The sequence below is a fragment of the Cupressus sempervirens genome, chromosome 9 (assembly GCF_028749045.1).
Source record: "Cupressus sempervirens isolate cs-2001-9-10 chromosome 9, ASM2874904v1, whole genome shotgun sequence".
Lineage (NCBI taxonomy): Eukaryota > Viridiplantae > Streptophyta > Pinopsida > Cupressales > Cupressaceae > Cupressus > Cupressus sempervirens.
In genome coordinates this window covers 782,354,495-782,374,270 of record NC_143126.1, presented here as the reverse complement: position 1 = coordinate 782,374,270, position 19,776 = coordinate 782,354,495, and positions in this window count along the sequence as shown.

Here is a 19,776-nt window from a genome sequence, read left to right as displayed (position 1 = left end):
GATTTCTTCCATCATCCTCTTCCACGTGGCAATGGGTTGCTTCTTCTCTTCTACCCTTTCATTTTGGAGAAAGTTCCACAAACTTAGGAATGGTCCCTTCAACTTGGCTTTTGCTACTTTCACTCTCTGATTTGTAGGTATCTCCACTGCTTTAAAATGGTTTTCAAGAACCTCCAACCATTCCATGCATGCTTTAGGTTCCAACTTTCCATTAAACATAGATAAATCCCCTTTGTCTTTTCTTCCTACCCTCTATAGGGCTGCTACCATGATCCTTTGATCTTTAGGAATATTAGGAAATTCATCTCCTCCTCCTTCTTCTTCTTCTTCTTTAGACTTCTCACGGTCTCCTCTCCATACTTGCCCTAATTTCAACTTATCAATTTCTCTTCAAATTGCTCTATTTTTCTCTCTAATTGCCCTACTCTTAGCCATTTGTTCTTTCACTATTTTTTATAACTCAATGTTGGTTATCCTCAAAGGGATATCCTCTCTTTCTACAATTTTTTTTCCCAAAATATATTTAGTGGCTCTGATACTACTTAATGTAGAGAGCACAACTAAGAAGCTTCAAAATGGACTTCCCACTCTTGCAATCAACCAACTGGCTATCAACTCTTCAACCTTCTTAAAAGGTTTCAAAATACTTCAATCCTCTAATGGATCAAAGAAATACATTGGCCAACTTCACCAAGAATCCAAGGACAAAGAACCAATCTTGCGCACTTTATGGGTTTTGCACAAATCTCTCACAACTAGGTCAGTATTAGGAAAAAACCCTAAAAGTTTTTACCAAGGGTTCTAAGATGTTAAATGATCTTAGGGAACCTATTTAACATAGACTACACTACTAGTTTGAATCATACACTTTCATAAAGCCTCAAACCCCAATTTGGCCTAGCAGCCTTATGAGCCCCTTTTAGCCCTCCTAAAATTGCTTTTTGGATCTAACTTCACAAAGTTTCAAACAAGACCCAAAAAATTAGGTTTTTGAATACCCTTTTTTAAAGTTACTTCAAACCCCAAAGAACTAAGTTCTATCGCCACTCCAATATTCCCTTTCCTTCACAAAGCAACACAGACCTAAGTGATCAAGTTAGGCTTAGTTTACAAAGAAACAAATAGGAAACTTGGTTGTGGGAATGAACTCAATACTTAGGAATGACCAAAATAAATAAAATAACTGATGTCCAAATTATAAGCCCTTCACAAAGTCCCAAACTCCTGCCATTCACAAATTAGCACACTACAAGAGGTCAAATCCTTCATGGCACTTGACCTAGGGCTTGGTTGGAAAAATCACAAAACACATCCTCCAATTTTGGAACCATGAAATCTTCAAAAGGAACCTACTAACTACCATTTCCCAAGTGGCCATGAAATTCCAACCAAGGAAATTGTAGTTAGAGGCCTATCTTTGCTTAATGCACCAAAATGTTGTCCTAAAAATCTAGTTTCACTAAAAATGCAATAACTTGAGGAAGAGAATACTTAAAATGATAAGACCAGAAGAAAAATGAAATCTGATTCAAAGGTATATCTCAAAAAACCATCAAATTTGGTTTGACAATCTGTACATTTTGTGCAATGTGCAAACAATAGTAAAAATGACTACAAAACTTAATTTTCTTCTTTGCAACTTCTTCCAATCCATGCATTAATGCCTTCCAGACCTCACAAATGAGGATGTATCTCTACTATGTCTATTTTAATGGTTACAACCACTATTATAATAATTATAACCCTTTTCCCACCAAGTTGCAATTTTGAGCAACTTTTACAACTTTCAACAATGCAACTTTGCACAAATGTGCAATTTTTACATTTTTCACTTGATTCCACTTCTAGGACTTGGAAAAGGTTCCAAAATACCTATAAAAAATTAAAACCACCTAATCTTAGGCTTTCTTGACCAAAAAATTAAAAAAACCAAAATCTGCCTAATTAGCAACTTTTGCTTATAAATTGCATAAGTGACTTAAGCATACAAAATGGTGTCTTGCTTTGACAACCATGGAATTTTCATCTAAGGATTGTTTATTCTAGCCTAAGTAGGTGAAAACAAAAATATAAACCAAGTGCCTTGGTGCTCTACACCAAAGCCCCCCAACATCTTTATTAATTCTTGCATATAAATATCTCTTGCTTTTGTTGTTAAATATATTTTCATTATCAATAAATATATTTCTATATAGTTACAACTTGACTTTTCATTCTTATCTTGAATTCCTCCTTTTATTTACAACCTTTCGTGCAATGTGATATGAGAGCAAACAATACTTAAAATAACAAAATTGTGTTAATAGGATGGCAACAGAAATAAATTTTCATATAATACATTTAGTTGTTTATTAAGTATTTTTATTTTATTTTAAAAATAATTTCATTTTTTGTAATGTTGGAAGAATCAAATCTTTGATTTGGTATACCATTTCCCTCATCCTACAATATCATGCATTGTTATTTTTTCAAATAGTTGGCTTCTTGGGTAGTTACTATAACCACTTTCATAAAACTTCATTCTAGAGAGTTATTCAACTTTACAGAGTTTTAAAAAGCCTACTTATGCTAGAGTGTTTCCAAACTTGATAAAATTTCCAAATAATGTGAAATGTTTGATTATTGTGCCCATTGAGGAACCTTCCACACGAGGACATCAGACATTCACAATATCTTATTCTTAACTATAATACATTATACTCTATTAAGAGACAAAATGTGATACTATATCTAAGATATAAATCAAGAAATTAATGATACCTATTGTCATGGTTAATTAACAAATACTCAACAATCCACTCTTGATTTGCGCTTTCTTGTTTCTTCACCATGTATCCATGCACATGTCTTCACAACTCAATGTATTTCATAAGTCATTAAATATTAAATGCATGATTATAACATAACCTTTCTTATTATCTTATCTAGAAAATTATTGAAATGTCACATAAATGTCAAAATAAATGCTCCCAATTTCTATAGGTAGAGGTTTTTACATTCATGTGTGAGTATAATATGGCTTAAGTATAAAAATTGGTTTGTAAATTAAAAATCTTGTAATTGTATTTCCCTAAATTTATTTTGTGTCCTAGGTCTCTAAGATTGGTTGACATTGTTCACATTTTCAAATATGCACAGGAAGTTTTTTTAAATAAAGCCCTAAAACCCCTTTAAAAATCCTTTTATCATGAATTTTCAATAATTCCATGAAAATATGTTTTCCTTAGCACTTGACCCATCTCCAACCTAAGTTTACGTTTGGTTACCCCATCCTTTGTTTCATTTTAGTTTCTTAACCCAAGGGAGTCTTTTGTGATCATTAGATTTTAGATGATTGACAATCATCAATTTCCCACTTTTGGAAGATGCATGAAGTTTAGCCAAAGAGAGAAAGTGAGCATTGGATACATGTCTTAGTGGGACCCGGTGGTGGTGACATAGCATTCAAAAGGTGTCAACATTCTAGGAGATCTCAATGGATCAAAGGAAGAGATGTCTCAAAGCCCCATAATCAATCATAGCCGTTAGATTTCAGCAGATCAATGCCTGTTGCTTTCCCAATTTTCAAAGATACATGAAAATTAACTAAAGTGAGAAAGTGAGCATTTGACACATGGACATAGTGGGATCAGACTTGGGTGTGGACCACAAAAGGGTGTGTCAGAGCAAGTTGATAAAGTGACATGTTCTCGTTGGCTGGAGGTGCTGACTATAACAATAGAATTTCAACTGTATAGAGATCATTGATTGGATGTAGATCAATGGTTGTCCCTTTCTCACTTTCTTAAGTTGCATTAAGATTAATTAAAGCAAGAAAGCAACATAATGACACATGAAAATGGTAGGCCCATTCAATGTTGTGAATCACCAAAGGTTGCTGTTAGTACAAGGTTCCAAATGGAAAGTCTTGATTTGCCAAAAATGTAGAGTGTAAAAAAGGGTATTGCTTTTTACTAATCATTGATTGAATCAAGATCAACTATCATTGCTTTTCTACATTTTGAAGATATGTAATATTTAACCAAAGTGGGAAATGCATGAAGAGAGACACGTCCTTGTGGGCCACTCCTTTTATAGCTAGTAAAGATGTTAGGGGAGATGATAGGTATTCATATTTAATTGGTTGTTCTATAGAGTGGGGCTAGGCACATAAGCATAAAGAATTTGAGACTTGTGACATTTGAATCTCTGAAAGTTACAAAAGGCAATGCATCATAATATTGTAGAAGCAAATAGTAATGGTTTGTAAAGCCATGAAATATAGCTAGGCATATGATCAAGAGGTAAAAGAAATGGTTAAGAGATAACTTTTGAAGTTAAGAAGAGGCTCAGTTACCCATGATCGAGAGATCATAAGGAAAGAGAAGGTGAAGTCCGATGTTACGCAAAGCTATGATCGTAAGATCATATGGGCTAAGACACATGTTGGAGATGCTACAAAAAGGTTTATAAAATGCTAGGTGTAATTTTGTGGCTCCAAAAGAAGACATAGCTTTTAGTGTTTTGATCTTATGATAAGTTGTGGCTTGTAAGATCGTAAGAAACTTAAAGGGCCTCTTTCGAAGAGATGAAGGGTTTGAATTCCAAGTCATCATAGGCTTGACATGGTAGTGAGAAAGAAGAGGATGATTTGACAGAATAATTCAAAGATATAAAGGCCACATGGCAAGGTTGACCATTGAATTCAATTGACTCAATGACACCGTTGACCTAGCATTGTTGTAAACACTATCAAAAGCAACTCATTGATGGTGGACAAATCCTTTGATCACCTGCATCCACCTTTTTAGTGTTCTTAGTGCCTGATAAATGAAAAATTTATTCTACCACCATCATGGTTATCCATCTACCAGTTAGAGTAGTTATGGACATCACTTTTGTCTCTTCAGGGCTCAAGTTTGCATGTAAAAATCAAGTTTTTCTGCATAGGGATGGGCATCTGATCAAATATTCCTTGGATCAATAGTTATTATTCTCTACAACTTGAAGATATTGGTTGAGTTTTAGGGTTTCAGTGGAAGTCTTCTTAGTTATGCCTAAGCTATAAAGGAAAATTGTGTAACTCTTTCAAAGGGTTGGTCTCTTCTCTGATTATGTATCAATTGTATTGTATACTCTACTACTGTAATATTATTTTCCTTTGATTAAATATATTTCTCTTTTGTACCTCTTTGTTCCATTAATACATGTGCAAAACCTTCTTGCCTTATGTTAATGTGTTTCTTCCATTCTTCAACCTATATGTTGTATCTATTTTTCCTTTGAATGATATAGAGTGATGATCCTTCCTTATAAAATTCTATTAGTTTCTAATATACATGTGGTTGTTGAGTTAAAGCAAAGATTGAATATGTGTACTTTGGGAATATATTGATGAACTATGTAGTTCTAGGTAGAGATAAGACTGAATGTGCTATTTTGGTGTATCACCCCTCTAGATTAGACTAGGTAGTTTGATTTCATGCATTTCCTTCTATGAAGTAGTTGGAGATTGTTGTTTCACAAGGTTTCCTTTAGGTCAAACTTTAGGCAAGGTTGAAAATTTTTGTGACAAGATTTTTTGGCATGCTCGGTGGGACATATATTGAAGCACTTCTGAAGTCTACTAGTTCTTTGGTGTCAAGAAAGGAATTTCAAACTTATGCTAAGGGAATAGTGTTGCTCTTAGCATTTCAAGCCTTCAAGAGGCTCTCATTCAAAGCATTTGGAGACTCCATCTCTACATCTTGGTTTCCAAACTAGAGTTGTTGTAAGTCATGCACAAGGTTCAAACAAGGGCATCTTCTAGAGGTATTTTTTTAGTTTTGTGAACTTTCATTTTCAAACCCTTAGAGGAAAAGAAATAGACTCTCTCTATCACTAGTTAGGAGTTTAGAAGTAGCACATACACCTACTAGATCTCTTTCTACTCCTCTAGATGATAGATCACAACCTAGAGTACCATTTTTTTAATCTAAATAGACCATTATTCCACCTGGCCCTCCCTAGGAATCAGGTTTTTGCTACCTTCAATGGAGGGAGTCCTCTCATCTTATCCCAAAGAGATGACATCCCAGTATATGCTCTTAAAAGTCTACCAGATTTTACTAGTGAAACTTCTATTTCCTGAATAGAACATATTCAAGAAGTTTCCATTTTTGCAATATACATGGTATTATAGAGGATGATGTTGTTGTTAGACTTTTAGCCTCATCACTAAAGGGAAAATCTTTACAATGGTATAGGGGATTACCACATAGCTCTGTCAATAACTAGGATGAGTTAGGGGAAGGATTATGCAAACATTTTGAACGTAAAAGTGATCACCTATCACTTTTAGAGAAGCTGACTATGATTAAGAGAATACCCCATGAATATATGATAGATTTTAATTATAGATTCCAAAATGCATGGGATAGAATACCTACTATAGTAAAACCTTCCCCTGGTAATGATTTATTGTATTACCTAAGAGCTTTCAATAGTGATATTGCTACTAATTTACAAACCTTGGGAGGGGATACCTTACCACTTGCATTTAAAATTTCCATAAGAGAAGAAAATACTTTGATTTGGGGAGGGAAGTTAGCCCCAAGTCCTCCAATGCCTTTCTTTCCTGACATGCCTGCTCATTAGCCTATAGTAGGCCCCATTCCTACCACATCCACAAGTAATTTTTTTTCCATAACTCCAATAGCCTCTACATCTTCTAATGAGTTAGGAGAGTTGAAGAACATGATGTAAACTTTGATGCAAAATATTGACAAGATCAAGGATCAAAGCACAGATATGGCCAAGAAGTTTCAAGACCATTCCTTAATAGTTCTAAATATGAATAATAAGTTGGTGACCTTGGAAAGGAAACAAGCTCAAGGTAATAGGCCCTTTTAGTCTCATTGTAAAAACCCCACATATAATAAGCCATCAAATCAAGGTCAAGGTTATGTTCCATACAGCCAAGATAGACCTATGGGTAATGCCTTTGCTGCAAATACAAGCATAAATCCAATAAGGAAATTAGTTGCTCAAAATAGTCTTGCTCAAGAAAAAGAACATTGTCCTTTTAGAAATTATTTATATGAATATTGCTTGTGCCATAAGGCAGAACCATCTTAGACATTAGTCACATAGGATCGAGTAGCAGGACAGTAGTATGGTGCCCATCAACCTACTGATGATTCTCATCTATAGTAGTAAGGTGATTTTTCTTTTATGAACCATCAGCTAAAGGATCATTGTCATGCTAACCATGATAACTATGATGCTATAGCTCATAATACTAGAAGAAAAAGAAGAACCATTGAGAGTGTTGTACCTCCTCCATCAAACTAGGCTTCAACTTTAGGTATTTCCCTCATGCTTTAATTATAAATGCAAAATTTAATGTTGTCCCCAATAGAATAAAAATGTAAGCAAAAAGAGGTCTACTAAACCTCAAGCTGCTCAAATTTTGTCATCAATTCCTATATTCCCTAAGACTCTAGTCAAAATAGTTGGCACTCCTCTCAACATAATAGATAATATGAAGAAGACTAGTGTTAATATTCCTATGTGGGATGTTCTCACTATGCCACCATGGTTGGAGCTACTACAACAAAAGTTAAAGAGTGTGAAGGTGTCAAATTAGTCAAATACCTTAGATGATGCAACAAGTTTGGTGCAACCAAAAAAAGAAGGGGACACAAGTAAGAAAAACAAGCCTCCTCCTTTTTATGTCTCCTTGATTATAGGAGACAAAATAGTTCATAATTGCATGATACATTCTAGAGCTAGTAGTTTTGTGATGCCTAAATGTACAACTGAACTCCTTGGTATTAAATATGAACAAATGATTAGAGATGTACTTTAGTTAGATGGTAGCTTTGTTACAACAGTAGGAATCTTGAAAAATGTGGCAATGGCATTGCATAAATGCCCTATTTGTACTATCACTCAAGACATGTTAGTAGTTGAGCTTCCTCCACATTTTTCCATCTATCTTTCACTACACAGATAGGTGATTATATTGTATCAGATTGGTCCTATATGTTCGTTAGGACAAGATATGGGACAAAAGCTTCCCTAAGGGAAGAACTTTTGGCCCTTAATCACATAGAGACATACACACATAGCCCTACAAACATGAACTACATAATTCATGAGATGGATGAGGAGTGCATAACTCATGAACATGCTACACTCTTAATAGAGGTGCCTGATTATCTTTTAGATGAGTGGGTCACTGCTTTCAGAGACATGCCTTGGAACTTATTACATATTTGAGAAAGGTGCTCCTATTCCAAATCTCATAAAAATAGAAGAGAACATTGATGGAATATGGAACATGTTCTTTGATGGCTCAAGGAACAAAAATGGTTTAGGTGCTAGTATAATGCTTGTTTCCCCTAGTTTGGAGAAATATTACTTTTCATATAGGCTCTAATTCAGTTGCACTAATAATGTGGTTGAATATGAAGCATTGATTTGAGGCCTCCAACTTGCACAAAATAGGGGGATCAAATATTTAAAGGTCTTTGAAGATAGTGAGGTGGTTGTTAACCAAGTAAGGAGCCAAAATATCACAAAGAATAATGTTATCAAATCATACAAGCACATAGTTTGGGATTTGCTTGAGGGCTTCCAAGCATTCAATATCTAAAGTGTCCCCAGAAGAGATAATAAAAATTCTAACAGACTTGCAAAAATAGGTGCTCACTATGATGTACCAGAGCATGTTGAGGACAAAAGAGAGCAACACATTAGACTAGTTGTAAGACCTATAGTTCTAGAAAACCATGCCAATTGGCAGGTGTTTGACTCTAATGTGTAAATTGTCAACTTTCTGCAAAGTGAAGCAAAATTCTCTTATAGGAATCAATCCAAGAAAAAAATTCAATATGGTGATCAAATCATGAATCTTGGCTCCAACAAGTTGCCTAAGGGTCTAATCACTTTAAAGGGTATTTTCAATCCTAATGATCAAGCAAGGAGCGAGATTCTAAACCTAGCTACAAATAAAGATGATCACATACCAGTTTGCATTGCTAGTGGAAAGGTTCTCAGTTTGGGAAAGGTATGCTTTGAAGCTAAATGAGAATTATTTTTTCATTTATGTCAAGAATTCAATGATGTATTTGCATGGACGTAAGATGATTTAAAGGGTTTTGACCCAAGTTTGTTTCAACATACCATAGATTTAAATAGTGATGCAAAGCCTATTAGGCAAAAGAAAAGACCAATCAATCCTAAGATTGAACCTATGATGAGAAAGGAGCTATAGCTAATATTATTTTTCCAATTAAGCATTCCTCTTGGGTAGCGAACCTTGATCATGTTAGAAAGAAGAGTGGAGAAATTAGATTGTGTAGATTTTAAAGACTTAATAGGGCCTCTCTCAAAGATCACCATCCTCTTCCTTCCATGGAAAAAATATTATCCCACATTAGTGGCTCTGAAATATTTTCCTTCCTAGATGGGTTTTCAAGCTATAACCAAGTGTTATTCTAGGAGTCTGATAGATACAAGATAGCCTTCACTACTAAATGGGCACTTATGCCTATAGAAAAATGCCTTTTGGATTAACCAATATAGGTGCTACCTTCCAAAAAGAAATGGAGATGGATTTCAAGAGCATACTCAAGAAATTTTTTGTTAGTCTACCTTGATGACATAACGGTCTACTCAAAGAATGTGGCAGACCACTTTGGTCATTTGAGGCAAGTGTCCATCTAGTGCAAAGAATATGGTGTGTCCTTAAATCCAAGCAAGTGTGTATTTTCCACTAGTTAAGGAAAATTTCTAGGACATATTGTATCTAGGGATGGCTTAACCATTAATCTAGAAAGAATAAAAGCAATTCGTGCTCTTCCACTCCCTATTCATAAGAAGGATCTAAATAGTTTCCTTGGTAGAATCATCTTTCTAAGAAGGTTCATTCCTAATTTTGCTGCCATGGTCAAACCCCTTACAACCATGTTGAAGAAGAATATGGTTTTCACTTGGACAAAGGAAGGGAGAGCTAGCTTTGAAGAAATCAAAGAAATAATGGCATCAACTCCTACCCTTATCAATCCCAACCTTGATAAAGATTTCATTCTCTATACCTTTGGGGGTGAGTCGAGAATATCAGTTGTCCTAACACAATTGAATGATGTAGATGAAGAGCAACCTATAGCCTTTTTTAGTGAAGGGCTAAAGAATTATGAGGACAAATACAGTTATGTGGAAAAATAAGTTCTTTCTTTCATAAGAGCTTTAAAGAAATTTAGACAGTGCCTAGTTCCACATGCAAGTGTGAAGGAGTTCCTCTTGAACAAAGATATCATTGAGAAAAAAGCTGGATGAATCACCAAGGTCATGGAATATGATGTTGACGCAAAATCACAAATCTTGTGAGAGGTAAAGGATTGTGTGAGTAGATGATTTCATCCCAGGAAATGAATGAAGAGATTGCACTAGTATTGAAGGATAAACAACCAGCAAGGGATGAAAATCTAAATAGTTGGATACATGATATGACAACCTTCTTATTGGGAGGAGGATATCCACAAGGATTAGATAGAGCTAAAAGAAGACAATTCATATTGCAATCTATTGATTTTTGTCCTAATAGATGGGATTATTTTTAGGAGAGATCTCAATGGAGTCCTATTAAGATGCATTAACCCTAAGAAAATAGATAGAATGATCAAAGAGTTTCTTGATGGCCCTAATGGTGGCCACTTCTCAGCTAGAACAAAAACCATAAAGATAATGAGAGCTAGTTATTATTGGCCAATTCTATTCAATGACTATCATAAGCATGTGAGGAAATGTGAGAAGTGTGCCTTCTTTTCAGGTAAACAAAGGTTAGCAGCTCTTCCCCTTCATCCTATTCAGGATGATCAACCATTTTCCTAGTGGGGTTGGATTTCATTGGTCCAATCAATCTACCTTCTAGCTCTAGTCACAAGTGGATCTTAGCTACAACATACTACTTTACAAGGTGGAAAAAAGTAGTAGCCTTGAAGTATGCCACGAAGACTTTAGTAGTGGAATTCCTTGATGGAATTGTTACTAAGTTTGGTATCCCTTCAAAAATTATATTAGATAATGCCAAGTCCTTTATTAGGACTCACATTTTCTCTTGGGAAGTTGATTATGGTATCTATTTGAGCACTTCCTCAAATTACTATCCCTAGGGAAATGGCTTGGTTGAGTCCTCCAATAAGAACCTAATCATAATTATCAAAAGAAAAATTGAAGACAATCAGAGGTGTTGGCATTCAAAGTTAAGAACAACTCTTTGGGCTAATAGGATTACACCTAAGAGAGAAATTGGGAGCTCACCCTTCATGCTAGTATATGGAAGGGAAGCAAGGTTTCCTATTTCACTAGAGTTTCCCTCTCTTGAATTAGCTCATCAATTATAGATGATTGAAGATAATTTCATGACAGTCAGGATGGTGGAATTGATTAAACTAGCAGAAAAAAGATAGCAAATTATGCAAACACTTGAGACACATCAGCAATAGATCAAAATGATTTTTGAAAGGAAGGCTAAAGCTAGGGTTTTCAAGGAAGGAGACCTTGTTCTCAAGTGGATGCAAACAAAGCTAAACTAGGTAGACACTCCAAGTTTGATGCTATGTGGAGAGGCCCATATGTTAACACCAGTTGTAAAGAGGCCAATTCTTTTCAATTATCCAGGCCTAATGGTGATATTCTGCCAATTCTAGTCAATGGAATTTACCTTAAGCCTTACTTCTAGGGAAGGTTAAGGGTTTTTGTACATAATAGAGTAGTTTCTCCATTTTTAATAAGTGCATGAGCACAATTTATTTCTCTGTGAAATAGCAAATTTTTGAGATTTTTTGCAATTGTGAAGGTTATAGTTTTTTGCTGTAGAACAAGGCTCATTTTTTGAAATTTTGTGCCCAACAGATTGCTAAGGCCACTAGTCTATGCTTAGCAAGCAAGCATCCCCTTTGAGTCACCAAAAATGTTAGTCATTTTAGTAAACCCCTAATTGTATTGCCCTAGATGTCTTTTGTGCCATAGGTCTCTAAGATTGGTTGATGTTGTTCACATTTTCAAATATGCACGAGAAGGTTTTTTAAATGAAGCCCTAAAAAAAAGCTTTTTATTATAAAGTTTCGCACAACCTTTTTAAATAATTCTACAAAAGTCTGTTTTCCCTGGCACTTGACCCATCTCCAACCTAGGTTTACCTTTGGTTAGCTCATCCTTTGTTTCATTTTAGTTTCTTAACCCAAGGGAGTCTTTTGTGATTTTCAAATCTCAAATGATCAACAATCGTCACTTTCCCACATTTGGAAGATGCATGAAGTTTAGCCAAAGCAAGAAAGCAAGCATTGGGCACGTCTTAGTGGGACCTGGTGTTGGTGATGTAGCATTGGATAGGTGTCAACATTCTAGGAGATCTCAATGGATAGAAGGAATAAATGTCTCAAAGGCCCACAATCAATCATAGCTGTCAGATTTCAGCAGATCAATGCTTTTTGCTTTCCTTGTTTTCAAAGATGCATGAAAATAAACTAAGCAAGAAAATGAATCTTAGACATGTGGATGTAGTGGGACTAAACTCAGGTGTGGTCCATAAAAGGGTGTGTTCAGAGCAAGTTCACAAAGTGGCATGTTCTAGTTGGTCAGAGGTGTTGACTATGACAACATAATTTCAATTTTATAAAGACTATTGATTAGATGTAGATCAATGGTTGACATTTTCTTGCCTTCTAAAGTTGTACAAAGATTAACTAAATCAAGAAAGTGACATAATGACACATGGAAATGGTAAGGTCATTCTAGGTTCTAAATCGCCAAAGGGTGCTATCAGTACAAGGTTTCAGATGACAAGTCTTGATTTTCCAAAAAAGTAGAGAATAAAAAAGGGTATTACTTTTCCATGATCATTGATCAAATTAGGATCAACAATCATCACTTTCCTACAATTTGAAGATGTGTAATGTTTAACCAAAGTGGGAAAGCAACAAAGAGACATGTGTCCTTGTGGGCCACTTCTTTTGTGGCTAGTAAAGATGTTGGGGGATATGATAGCTGTTTATATTTTATTGGTTTTTCTACAAAGTGGGGCAAATAATTTGAGACACGTGACATTTGGATCTCCCAAACTTATGAAAGGTAATAGATCATAAGATCATAGAAGAAAATAGTAATGGTTTCCAAAGCCATGGAATACATCTAGGCATATGATTGGGAGGTAAAAGTAGCAGTTAAGAGATAACTTCTGAAGTTATGAAGAGGTTCAGTAACCACAATCGAGAGATTGTAAGGCAAGAGAAGGTGAAGTTTGATGTTATGCAAAACCATGATTGTAAGATCGTATGGGCTAAGACACATGTTGGTGATGCTACAAAAAGGTTTATAAAATGCTAAGTGTAAGTTCATGACTCCAAAAGAAGAAATAGCTTTCAGTATTCTAATCTTACAATAAGTTGTGGCTTGTAAGATCATAAGAAACTTAAAGGGCCTCTTTCGAAGATACAAAGGGTTTGAATTCCAAGTCATCATAGGCTTGACATGGCAGTTAGAAAGATCAGGATGATCTGGCAAAATGCTTCAAATATATTAGGCCACATGGTGAGGTTGACTATTGAATTCAATTGACTTGATAACATAGTTGACCTAGTGTTGTTGTAAACACTATCAAAAGTGGCTCATTGATGGCAGACAAATCCTTTGATCGCTTGCAACCACCTTATTGGTGTTCTTGGCCCCTGATAAATGCAAATTTCATTCTACCACTATCATGGTTATCCATCTACTTGTCAAATCAATTATGATCATCATTTCTATAGCTTCGGGGTCCTAGTTTGCATGTAAAAATCAAGTTTTCTGCATAGGGATGGGCATCCGATCAAATCTTCCTTGGATCAGTAGTTATTGTTCTCTACAACTTGAAGACAATGGTTGGGTTTTAGGGTTTCAATGGAAGTTTTATTAGTTATGCATAACCTATAAAGGAAAATTTTGTAACTCTTTCAAAGGGTCAGCCTCTTCTCTAATTCTATATCAGTTGTATTGTATACTCAGCTACTATAATTTCCTTTGCCTCCAAGTGAATATATTTCTCTTTTGTACCTCTTTGTTCCATTATTACATGTGCAAAACCTTCTTGCCTCCTGTTAATGTGTTGCCTCCATTCTTCAACCTGTATGTTGTATCTATTTTTCCTTTGAATGACATAGAGTGAAAATCCTTCCTTATAACATTCTATTGGTTTCTGATCTACATGTGGTTGTTGAGTTAAAGAAAAGATTGAATCTGTGTACTTTGGGATTATATTGATGAACTATGCAATTCTAGGAAGAGATAAGACTAAACGTACTATTTGTTTTATCACTCCTCTAGATTAGATTACGTAGTTTGATTTCATGCATTTCCTTGTCCCTTTTCCTTCTAAGAACTAGTTAGGTGCACCTAATAGTGAGGAAGCCAACCTTCTCCGGAGACTCACTCTCATTATTCAAGTCCTATAGCTTGGAGATTGTTTACATGTTTCACAAGGTTACCTTTAGGTCAAACTTCAGGCAAGGGTGCAAACTTTTGGTTCAAGTGGTGTGATGAGTTTATTTGCCTTATGACCTTTATTAATTAATTGAACATTTTGTTGTTCTACTTTGCTCTTACATTAAGTGGGTAAATGTCGAAACGTATGTATCATACAGCTTATAATTCTAATTTTTGAATTTAATTATTAATATTATCTTTGCTTATTATTTGTGAGCCCACTCAAAAATGGCATCTAATATATAGTTATTGATTATGTTTTGTACATCTTATATATTATTATGATGTGAATAATAATGTGTAAAAGAATGATTAATCATTTTGGCAGGAGCCTAGAATACAAGGGTAACTTGTGGGCCTTTCATGAGGGGGTCTTGGGTTCAAATAATACTCAAACTTAATACATAATAATAATAATAAATTCCAATAAATTATATTAATAATAATTAATCTAGGCTTTGGTCATTTACCACTATAAAAAAGAACAATTTATCATAAAGGATGCGTAAAGACATCTTTGATAAAATAGTGGTGTATATATTAAGATTCATAAGATTGTGATTGTTGAGGAGTTACACCAATGACTACAAATCATGACCAACTTACTCAAAAATGGGCATCTAAAATACATTTATTCATTATGTTTTGTATTCCTTATTATATATTGTGAATAGGGATGTGCAAGAGAACAATTTATCATGAAGGATGTATAAGAACATCTTCGATAAAAATAATGGGATGATGAGTTACATCATTGATTACCAATCTTGATAAACTTTTAGACATATTATATTATGTGTCACATAGTATCTTTGGCAAATATAGTGGTGTAATAAGTTTTAAGATGCATAAAAGCATAATGGTTGAGAAGTAGCATTATTGACTATGAAGCATGGTGAACTATATGCCACATTTTATTATGTGTCATGAAGCATCTTTAGAAACAAATTATAGAGCCAAAATAAAGCACCCAATTGGTAAGTGGATTATGAGATAATTGTTGAGCATTACAAGAATGTGAAAACATCTACTATTATCAACATATTGACTCATCATGCAAAATGGCTCTAGAATTGAGGTCTAGATTTAGGCACCATGTATGGGTCATGGTTTTGACTCATGCTTAATGGTTTACCACTTATGGGTCCTTGTACCAAATCTATACATCTATTTCATAAAATACAACATCCCTAACAGTATCCACAACAAGTACATGCCTTCATCCAAATAAAAATATAAAAAACATATGTTGTACAACTAATATTTTGAGCACATATTCCACCCTCTATCTTATAATTTTTCAATAGGCGAAATACCCTTCTTAGAGAGTGCGCACATACATTCAAATGACTTTATTAGTCTTCTACCATAGGTATGAAGAGTTTAATAAGACTCACACTAAGGAAACAATGCTTTCCATAGGGCTTCAAATTCATTCATTAAGTGATATGTTCTATGGATTCATGAATAAGTTTTTATGGGAGAAATTATAATCTAAAATTCAAAAAATAAGTGAGCCCACATTATCGCTTCACAAGACATCATTAGAAATTTACCTTATAGACTTTAGATAAATTTTTAAAAGAAGAATTATCTCTCTCTTTATGATGTTAATATAATAATATATTTATTTTTTAAAATCATAAAACCACTAACTTTTTGAAAAATTTTAATTATTTTTTCCATTAACTATTTGTTATGCCCTACATACACGTCCTTACATTTTGTGAGCAAAAAGTTGGGTCCCCTCTCTTCGTTCTTGACTTACCTCATTTGGGGTAGGTTACTTTGTTTGGTTTTGGTTTTTGGTTTTTCGATTTTCATATCCCTATCCTGGATATGAGACCTTTGCATGTGGAAGAAGGAAGTGATGATTCCCGACCTTGGGGCGAGATGTCCTTGGTCTCCATAAAAAGTTACTATTTGATCAGGGATGAATCTACTCTCGTGTGTCTTGGATGGCAGGGGGAGATTTCTATGGTCCTAAAGCTAGACGTGCGGTAAAGTTCATTAATGAAAGATAAGTACAATTGATGCACCCCTTTATCTATCATGATAACCATGCTATTTAAGACACCTAAAAAGATTAATTATTAGTTTGTTTGATAATCATAGTTGTGCTCTACAAGAAAAGGTGTTGCTCAGGTTGTCACCCTACCTAGAAGTGTTTGTTTTGCAAGTCCACAAATGAGTCTTCTCAAGGCCGAGCTAGTTCTGGTTCGCATTTGGATACAGACAAGTTCTAACATTGTGATACTCCCCTTACCCCAGTGCTCCTTGTTGGTTGTTTTGGTTCTCCTTTTGTTGCATTTATTTTCTTCTACAAGTCATGTCTTCTAGGTCCTTTTTGCAAAGTGTGTTCTTTCTTTCATTTGTTCACTTGTCTTTGTTTCATGGTTTTCTTGCCACTTCAGTGTAGTTTTTGTGGTCATGCGGATCCTCCTTTGGTTGAGTTTGTGTGCTGCAACTCATCATTTTTTTTGTTTGTCGTTGGTCAAAGCCACTTGGACTCCACCCTTTGTGTGTTGTCGAGCTAGTTTTTGTGTTCCTTTAATAGTCCAAGTTAGGCAGTTTGGACTTTGGGATCCTATGAAGGGTGCCTAGAAATCAGAGTTCAAAACACATCCCTTTAATGGGGGGCATAGTCAATTCCTTTTGTGTTGTTTGGTTTGGTGGTGCCAGCTCCATTTATTCTAGTTTTTTTAGTGCTTGCTCTACCAAGAGGTGGTCTTTGCAATCTAGGTACTCTCTGGTACCCTATTTTGCTCCTAGTTTTCATGTGAGGTTGGATCTCTTTGGGCGACCTTCTTTTGCTCGACCAAAGAAGTTACAAGCATACCTCCATGGATGTCTGGGTGGTGGTTTTTGGCTCTGAAAAATGAAAAGTTCAATTATGTTGTTACTATTACATCCACATGTGCAACCTCAACCTTGGTAGGATGAGCAATGGCTTGTTTGGTGTTGCGCTAGCAACTCCATAGCATTTTGGGTGGCAATGAGTGGTGGTTTTCCACTTTCTTCGTCTACCTGGATGCAAAATTCCTGCTTGGGTTGAGTGTCTCACATCATTTATAATTTATTTACTAGTATTTCATATTTGAATGGTTGTCACATCAAAGGCACTGAACATTTATTAGTCCCATGTGTCACGAGTGTATGTTGAATAGTATTCTTGTCAATCGTGTAGGGACAAGTCAACGACATGAGCTACGTCATTGAAAGTTTTATTTGGGTGACACATTTTTGGGTTTCTAATATACAACAAAAAATATGATTTCAGGTTTTGAAACTATACAATTTGGCACTTGAGAAGTTTGAAATTGCAACTTCTCAAGATTCAAGGATTCTTCACCCCATTATTGGTGAGAGATACTTTTCATGCTCCCAAGGTATGGCTTCTAATTACCTTTCTTTTGTCTTTTGTTAGTTGCTATATCTATTTGGGGTTCTGGGTTTCATGTTCCTTCTCCATGTGGCACATTTATCCTTTGTAAGGATGAGAAGGCATGGAACCCCGAATCCTTAAAATCTTATATCTAATAAATGAACTATTGTGAAAGGAAGATCATGGTATTAACAAGTGTCTAATCTCTACAAGTGGTAATGGGTATTAGCTTTGGAGGATCGACAAAATTGTTCAGGTATCATGGCTACACAAAGACTAATGTAAATTCTAGAAGATGGAGGTCTCCTAATCAAAATAGTATCCCCAGAAAAAGATGGGAAGATGATATTTTGATGGGTCTAGGTTAGTAGGGTCCCAAGATCCAAACCATGGAAGGTTCAACTAGCAACATAAGAGGCAAGGCTTCCCAAGAACACAAGCCCTAGAAGCAATGAGTTAGCAAATGGAAAGGTACTAGCATAATTGGCACTCCGCATGAGCGAGTCAAAATTGTTCATCCTCTGAGGTTGATGAGGCTTCCCCTTCCACTTTCAACCCTTTTGATGTCATGATGTGGGAGAGTACATAATGAAGACCTCCCTACAAGCTAGATTTTTTGGCCAACTTCAATAAACTACTCAATGGGAGTTTCACTTGCTTTTAGAGGCACCACAACTCTGTGGAATACAAATCCAGGTCTAGGGATTCCTTTTCCTCATGACTTCGTCGGGTGATCTTGAATTACATGGTAGCCAACAACCATTGTTCCATGTTCAAAGGTTTTAGAACTCCAGTCCTTCTAATGCACAAACAAAGGTGCTTAGATTCCTTCCAAATCCAACCTTCCACCACCAATGTGGCCGATAGACTCATTAATGATGCAGTGGATAGTTAATGATGACAGATAAAGAATTCCTCTTTTGTCAAACTTTGTGTTTCCCCACATACCCAATGCATTTAAGGTTGTCAAAGAAGTGGAGTTTTCTTATCAATTTGTGGGCATCTAGAGGAGATAACTGATAGAGATGTGACAGAAAAAGTGTATAAAGATCAACATTTACAGATCAGATTTTCCTTGGGAAATCCCTTTTCTCATTGCCCACTTCTTTCTATCCTGCTTTCATGGCTTTTCAAGTGTAATTTCCTCTTTCATTGCTATTTTGTGTGAAGATAGCAATAGATTTTGTAAATCTCAAAAATGAAGGCACTAGGTGAATTAGTTAAGGTAAGAAGTTAGTTTCCCATCTAAAGTTGTAGATAGTGACCTATATATAAGATCGTTGACTATTCTAGGGTCTATAAAATTGATGATTTTGTGTTCCATTTCATTGTAACACCATTGTTATGAATGAAAGCAATACTACCTTTTCTTTTGCAAATTGGCTTCCTTGAAGCGTTGTTCAGCCCAGTGCTTGCAGATATTTTGAGATGTTATTAGAGTAGAGGAATCCTGGAGTGCTTGCTATGGGATTCATTTATCGTCAAAAGCAGTGAGATCTTTCTATTTTATCACCGTTATCTTCCTTGTCTTGGATAAATTTAAATGATCTTGTTTACTTCGGTATTGTTTTATTTGCAATACTTAGTAATGTTAGATTGATTGATCGAGCAAGTACTTAAGTTGTCCCACCATTCAAGTATGTATAGTTGATAATACTGGTGCAAAATTGGACTATATGTAGATTAAATCTCTAACTCTATAGGCTCTATACTTTCATGTTATTTTCTTCCTGTAACCCCCTTTGGTTCCATCCTATGACATTTGCCCAACCCATTTCAAGTGACCTATTGCCAAAATCTAATTAACACATAATTGTTGAAGACTCCACCAACCTTATTGTAAATTCAGTCACCTCCTCATCCAACTTTGCCCATTTCTTGCATGATCAAGATCCAATCTATAG